The 7,504-nt window shown below is 43.5% G+C and overlaps 1 long non-coding RNA gene across 1 annotated transcript; it reads right to left on the bottom strand.

Annotated features, from left to right (window-relative positions):
* Positions 1–789: 789 nt before the first annotated feature.
* LOC148057666 (uncharacterized) lies at positions 790–7,042 on the bottom strand. Its single transcript, XR_015703828.1, has 3 exons — positions 6,940–7,042; positions 6,072–6,287; positions 790–1,045 (listed from the first exon to the last, which is right to left on the bottom strand). It is a non-coding gene; the product is annotated as an uncharacterized LOC148057666 (long non-coding RNA).
* Between the last annotated feature and the right edge of the window lie 462 nt (positions 7,043–7,504).

Genomic DNA, 7,504 nt, shown 5'->3' with positions numbered 1-7,504 from the left:
TAGGCTCAATTTCACATTATTTTTCAAATAGCTTATTTAATTGCTCTTTTTGTTATGTTCTGCCAGGATGAGTGACCTTAGCTAATAATCAGTTATTTTTTAATAAATTTACTACCCCGTTTAATTAACTTTTTGTTATACTGTACTTGGAGTTATTGAATGGATTAGCCTGTCCCAGCTAACATGTTTCCCTGCAGAGAAGGTGGTAAAGGAGTGTGGAATAAGCCTTATTGCCATACTGGGGCAAAAAGTTGAAGAGCAGTTTATCCATCAAATGAAAGTTCAAAGCCCAATGTGTTAATACAGACTTAGTGTTTAGAGAAATAGTGTGAGCCAGTCTTGAGAGAAACAAACATCAAGCTGCTTTATTGATGTTCGCTTTGTTTGATGTAAGTTTTAATCTAAATGGGAAAGTTTTGCCTTCTTCTGTGATGTGCGGTTGGTGCGACCTCATCCCTGGAGGGGTAGAGTGAGTAATTGCCATCCAATGCCCAGAAGACGTTTATTTTACAATAAAAATAAAACAAGTTTGATAGAAGAAAACCATTCCCCCACCACCACTGCCAAACCGGCTGGGAGGATCCTCCGCAATTATTCTCTGCTCTCCCGAACCAGGCAGTGCGGCTTTTTCTCTCTTAATTCAGTTCAGCACTCAGCTTTGATTTCGGAAATCCTATCATCATCATGGCTTGTAAAGAGAGCACAAAAGTGAGCAAAGCCTGCTTTGAATTAGAGAATTACAGAGAAACACTGCTAGTTAAGAAAAATGTAAGCTTGTGATCTTTTTATCTTGGGCTGCTAGACCCGCAGCAACAGCTAAAGTATGTCCAGAGAGTGGGAACAAAGGTGGTTTAACCCTTTGGAGCCATCCCCGCTACCAGAGAGCTGAACCCAGCCTGCCAGGCAGGTCTGGCAGCCAGAGCTCTCTGCAGCTCATCTGAATTGTGGGTGAGCTCCCTTCTCTGTTCAGCATGGAAAACGTCTCCACTGATTCCATCATCTGCAGGATTTCCATTTGGTTTGCACCTCCAAGGTAGCACAAATCCTGGAAGTAAAGGCAGAAAATCTGGCTGGCTGCCTGGATTCATGGCAGGACACCAAGGGCAGCCCACCAAAATACTGCGCCCAGCTCCATCCTGCCGTCCAAGGCACGGTCCAACTGGGCTGCGTGGCCACAGCCTCCTGGGGCCAATGCACGGGAATCGAGAGGCAGCAAATAAGTCTCATTTGAAGAGAAGGTGAATATGCAGAGGCAAGCACCATGCGTATATAGTCCTCTCTTTCACTCTTTCTTTCCACCTCCTTTCCTGTAGGTAGCTGCTGTAGGAGTTCATAGGCGTATAGAATCATAGAATCATTAAGGTTGGAAAAGACCCTTAAGATCATCGAGTCCAACCATTAACCCAGCACTGCCAAGCCCACCACTAAACCATGTCCCTAAGCACCACGTCTACCCGTCTTTTAAATACCTCCAGGGATGGGGACTCAACCACTTCCCTGGGCAGCCTGTTCCAATGCCTGACTGCCCTTTCGGTGAAGAAGTTTTTCCTAATATCCAACCTAAACCTCCCCTGGCGCAGCTTGAGGCCGTTTCCTCTCGTCCTATCGCTTGTTACTTGGGAGAAAAAAAAAGATTACGAGAGCGCTCGACAATTAAAATATTCCCCACAAAGCTGGAACATTTGTAGGCTCATCTGCTCACCTTGCAGTCCCAAAGGGCACAGAGCTGGCCAGTGTGAGCACATGGCAAGAGAGGAGACCCAGCCATGGGGCTCTGAAACTCATTTCATTCTTGAACAGCTTCACATCAGAAATATCACTTCATAGCACCTCCCATCATGTCAGTCCAGTGTCAAAGAATATGTGGACTTGGACTGTACAAGTATCCAAAATGTTAATACAACCAAAATGAACCTGCACTTCTTTTTATCAAGATACTATATTGGCAACTGCAGCAAAAAAACCCCACATCTAGTGAGATTTTGTTTAAGCCTCTTAGAGTTATAAAATGGGTAGATTTTTAAAAAAATCTCTAAAGCAAGAGTTTTCCTTTCTATTTCACAGTTAGTACCAAACAAAATCAGGAAATTATTTTCAGAGAGATTTATATTGTAGAACTGAACTTATATATTATAAATTATATTTAGGAATCCTCTGAGGGTACATGTTGTAACATATCACAGAAATCCTGTGAGCCAGTATGGATTTGTAAAAAGTAAATCATGCTTGACTAACCCAATTACCTTTTTTTTGTAGGATTAATGTAGAGGAGAACCAGGAGGCATAACTGTAGCTGGATCTCTAGAAAGGTATTGAAAATTTCACATGATAAATTAGGGACCCACTTCTCTAAATAGGATTTTGAGTGAATGAAACAGGAATGAAATCATATGTTGAAATCAGATTTCAGAAAAAAAAATAAAAGAGCATGCTTTCATGAAAAAAAATTCTGGACTTCGCAACATGCAAAATCCACTTGGCATCTCTTTCACAGTTTCCCTGCTGCTGAGTAGGGCTGGGGAGCTGGCCCTCACGGACTGGTTGGACTGAAGCAGAAACCCTTCCCCACAGGCCTGGTGTCTTTTCATCTACTGCAGTGACTCCACAGCATGGACACAGGTGGAATCCCCCCTTCCACATACCCAATGATTACCCAATGATTTTCACCTTGTTTCTCAGCTAAATTATTTATTATATACCAAGTCTGCCTTGTGCTACCTATTGCATCCCAAAAGAAATAGTTTTCCACCTCTTTCAAGGCTGTGTCCCATTCAGATAGTAATATTAATCTCTAAATCTGAAGAGAATAAGCTAAAAGACTCCTAAAGAAACAAAACTGACCCTACAAAACATTTATGAAGTCTGTAATCAAATTAAGCCCTAACACATGCTTCAGAGGCACTTGAAAGCTTGCATGCATCTGACTTTTTGTCCAGCTAGACCAATAAAAGAAACTTCACTATGCAGATAAAGCCTTTGCACAATACTGGATTTTAAAGCTCAGTCAACGCAGACTTTTTCTATACAAAGAAATACTAAAACCCATCATCATTCAATTGTAGTTGCACTCGCCCTAACTGATGACTGCTCTTGTAGCTGAAGCTAACAATAAACATTTGCTCATCAAAGGCTGCTCAGCCCATCTGCTTCCAGACATTATTTCCAGTTAAAACTTTGTCCTCAGAAAATAAGAAATTCATATGCGTACAGTACAGAGACAAATATGTGTTTATATGTAGGCTGTGCTCTGTGCAAAGTATATGTGTGTAAAGGAATAGATATATATTTACTGACATGGTATCTGACTTCAGCCCAGGTAAGACCAAGACAGCACCAATGTTGGTTAGCACCTGGGCCACGAGCAGAATGGCTTCCCAAGGCTGCCCTGCCCTCCATGGAGACTCATGTAAATCCAATTTATATAGAGCTAATTAGGGATGGAAATGGCTTCACTCTGGTTTGGGAGGCTGGCAAGAAACTTTAACATTCATCCCAGGACCATGCACTGCATTCACCAGAGTTACTGTCATAGACCAAAATCATCTTCACCCCTGGAAAAGCTGTGGCTCAATGCAGCTGCTCACACAGTTCACCGAGGAGCTCCAGCAGCTGTATCCCAAACCAGACACTGAAACAGTCCTGGCAGTGGGGCAGCCCTATGTCCCAGACACCGAAGGTACACAGCCCCATCTCCCTGTGTGCTCTGCATACAGCAGCACAATGATGGGGGCTCAGGTTATGCCCAAACGAAGTGGCAAAGAACGCTGTGTTGCCATCTCTCAGAAGCTCTGATTTAACATCATAGACTCAAGAGGGCACCTGTGCCTGTTATGCTGTGTCTGCAAATCCCACAGCACCATCCCTTACCTAACAAGAAGTACTTCTAGCAGAGGCCCCAGACAGCTTCTCTCTCTGCCATGGGGATGCCGTTTTGACAAAAGCTGGATGGACAGGTTAGAGGATCATCTGGGCAGCCATAACCATAGCAGGATCTGTCCCATCCACACTGCAAAGAGGGCTGTACTTTGCCACAAGCTAACAGGCAAAATCAATCAAGCTGTCCAACTTCCCCTCCGAGATCACGTTCTGGTCTCTTCCAAAGGCTCCAAAACAAACGTGAGCTTGGGTTCAAAAAATAAGAGTGTGAGACAGATTAATGCTTGCACACAGGCTTGCATTTAAGCTATAACACAGATGTCCCCAGCCATGTCCCTAAACCCAGCTGTGTCACCAGGTAATGGGAAGGTTGCATGACAAAGAGGAACAGCAGATGAAGCACAGTATCAGCATTAGTCACTGGTGCAGTCCTACCTCTGACAGAGACCTGCCTAGATCAAACTGCCCTCACGCTGAACTGGCCAAATTAAGGTTTTATACAGTTTTAGCCGAGCTTTGGGTCAAGTTATGTTTCTGCGTGCTAAGTGCCTGAGATGCCTAGGCATCTGCTTTTAATGCCTCAATGGACAAGCCACCTTAGATAACTAAGGGATGTCACATACCACTTTCCATTGCCAGGAGGTTGTAATATTGCACCTGCAAGCTTCTCAGGGTCTAGCTGAGTCTGAAGCCATCGGTCTTCCTTAGCTAATGGAGTCACTTCACTCACAATGCCCAAACCAAGCCTTTGTCCCTTCCATTCACAAACAACATAAATCCTTAGAGAAAGCAACAGAGGAAGACTCTGCTCCATGTAACTCCAACTGACCAGCTGTAAACTTGGATTGGAAATTAGAAGCTGGTTCCTAACCATCAGAGGACTGTAGTTCTGCAACTACCTACCAGGAGGAATAGTGGAGGCACAAAACCTGACTGGTTTTAAAATGAGGTTCGATAATTTTATTAACAGCACTACACTGTTGGTTGCTGCTAGAGCTGGGCGCTGGGCTCAAGCTGGAATATCCCTTTCAATCCCATGGGGAGAGACCAGGATCCTCTTGTCTGCTGCATAGTACTTTAACTATCAAGGATGCTTATCCCCTGGTGGCTAGGCATATTTTTAATCCTAGCCTTCTTTGCGCTGACTGTAATTCAGATTGGCAGTAGGGCCAATAATTTCCCTGGTTTGATCTGTCCATCAAGAGCAGGAAATGCAGACGATGCGCAGGCTGCTGTCGTACTCACCCACCCGGACCTGTGTTTTATATTAACACTCCTTCCCATGGGAGAGCAAGTTCCACCTAAAGGTCCCTCTCACCCCTCAATTGATTTTCCAGGAGTTTGTCCATACACAAATGCAGCTTTTTTTGCTTCATTGCTGGCTAAGTCAACTCAGTACACCATGCATTTTTTACCAGCTTAAAGCATGCACTTGAACTGTTATTTTATATGAGCTGACACTTTTTACTTCATGGTACCAATAACTAAACTTCTACTGGATGTTATGGAGAGTTTTGCCATGACATGGTTTTATGTATTCATCATGCACTGTTGAACGTATTTCTACTAGACCAGTTCAAATCGAAAGTACTGGATTTTTTTATAGGTGCAATAGTCTTTAAAAAAAAAGTAAAGGGAAGAATCGATATGAATCAATGAAGTAATCCCTCCATCCTTACAAAACAGCAGAGAAGTAATATTTGCCATTCCCTTGTAAGAATTCTGCACACATCATGCTTGGTCTCAATTTGATAAGATTCAGAAGATGCCAATTCCCAGAGCAAAGCTCTGGACTAGGTAGGAGCAAGGGGAAATGCTGAAGAACTGTTTTTACAAACCAGGGATAGTTATGAATTTCTGGTTAAGTCAGAGTAGTATTTGCCATATGTGAGATCATTTCCAAAGACAAAGGAAGGAGGGCAACTTTTTCAAAATCCATAAAGACACAGGACTTCAGAAATGCTCAGGCTTTTAGCTGCCTTGTTACTTGACCACATCCACCTGAGGCATTGCTAAGTCACTGCCTAACTTTATGGGCACCCCTGTTTGGCCAGTAGACTCTCTGAAGCCATTGGAGCCCAGACATCTAAGAGCTAAGAGACTACTCCAGCTGAAGCACAGTAGTCAAATTATCTAAACACCCATTTAATTAAAAGCAGTCCATTCCCAGTCTTAAAGTCTAGAAGGGAGGGTACCTGTTTGAAATGTGAAGACCGAGGCTCATGCTCCTCTGTAATGGCTTCTAGATGTCAGCAGCATGGTGCCTGTTGCATCCTCCAGGCTGTGAGATGGAGTCACCCCTTTAAATCTCTCCCTACCCCAGGATGTGGGGTAGGATATGGGACATGTGGAAGTTGATCTGGTCTTGTGAAAGGATGCCTTCAGACAGGTGAGGATCCAGGCCTAGAGTGCTGTTGGAGCCCTTGGTTTACATCATCAAATGTTGTTTTTACTTTCTAGCTGGTTTCCATATTATTTTAAGTCACTGGTGCTCGAACGTTTGGCTTTGTCACAAAATACCGACCTCAATATAACAGCCACTGCGTGCAAAATATCCACACTGAACAGTTCCCATGACTGATGTAAGTTAAATCTCAATCTACCCATCTCCTTAAATGGAGGAATAAAATTTAGAAAAGCCCTACTTCAGCAACAGCAGTGGAAGTACAGTCACAGATGTCTATAGATTACCTCTCTGGCCTTGTCTATGGTAACACAAGCCAAAAGTAGCTGCAAGCTTGCACTTGAATTCTCCAGATGAAGAATGTCAATTTAATTGAACCCAGGTGATACCAATAAGGAGAAATCCTCCCTGCTACAGTAGAGACCATTGAAATCAGCACCCCCCAGCAGAGACAGTCTGCAGGAGATAAGGAATTCTCTTTGCTTGAACTTGGCCCATTTTCTTCCCTACTGTGATGAAATCCATGGCCAACAACAGAGATGCAAGGAAGTTTCCCTACAGTGTAACAGGACTTGAAAACCAAAAACGTAACATAAACAATGAGTTTCTGTCTCCTGGAGGTACCAGGAATGCTAAAGCAGTGATGTCTGTGTCCTTACCTTTATGGCAGTGCTGAATTACAGTGGAGGAGTAACATGCGGCGGGGCACAGAGAAGTGGAAACATTCAGGCACTGCAACTACCCTCTCCCAGTTCTGCTCCCAAATGTTTTCTGCCCAATAGGGCTTCCCAGCTTAATTTGCTGGCACAAGTCAGCAGTAGGATTAAATAATGGAGAACATCTGATGGATTGTGTGAAGGGGAACAGCTCCATTGGCAGGTCACAGAGATCCAGGAAACACCAAAGTAGATGGTTTTTTCCAGAATTAAGGAAGCATGATGCAATACACTGGGAGGATGAATCTCCCCTGTTCCCCTCACCCTGAATTAGGTATCTTGTTACAAGAATATCAGAATTACCAGTAGCATTTTTTTCTCATGGCAAGTTTTTAACATCTAAAGTCTTTCCCTAAAATTTGCAGTGTTCCACACCATCAGTGAAGTTTGCTCCTTGTTTGTCACTAAGGGCATGATCCTCTCATGTCCAGATCTCTCCAAGAGGACGTTTGGCCATGGTTGCCAGGACAGATTCCTCTCCAACTTGTTCCATGAAACAACAGCTGTC

This window comes from Nipponia nippon, unplaced genomic scaffold (genome assembly GCF_047370975.1).
Source record: "Nipponia nippon isolate SJK-2023a ecotype South Korea unplaced genomic scaffold, ASM4737097v1 scaffold_1, whole genome shotgun sequence".
NCBI classification, from domain to species: domain Eukaryota; kingdom Metazoa; phylum Chordata; class Aves; order Pelecaniformes; family Threskiornithidae; genus Nipponia; species Nipponia nippon.
This window is presented reverse-complemented; position numbering and strand designations above follow the sequence as displayed.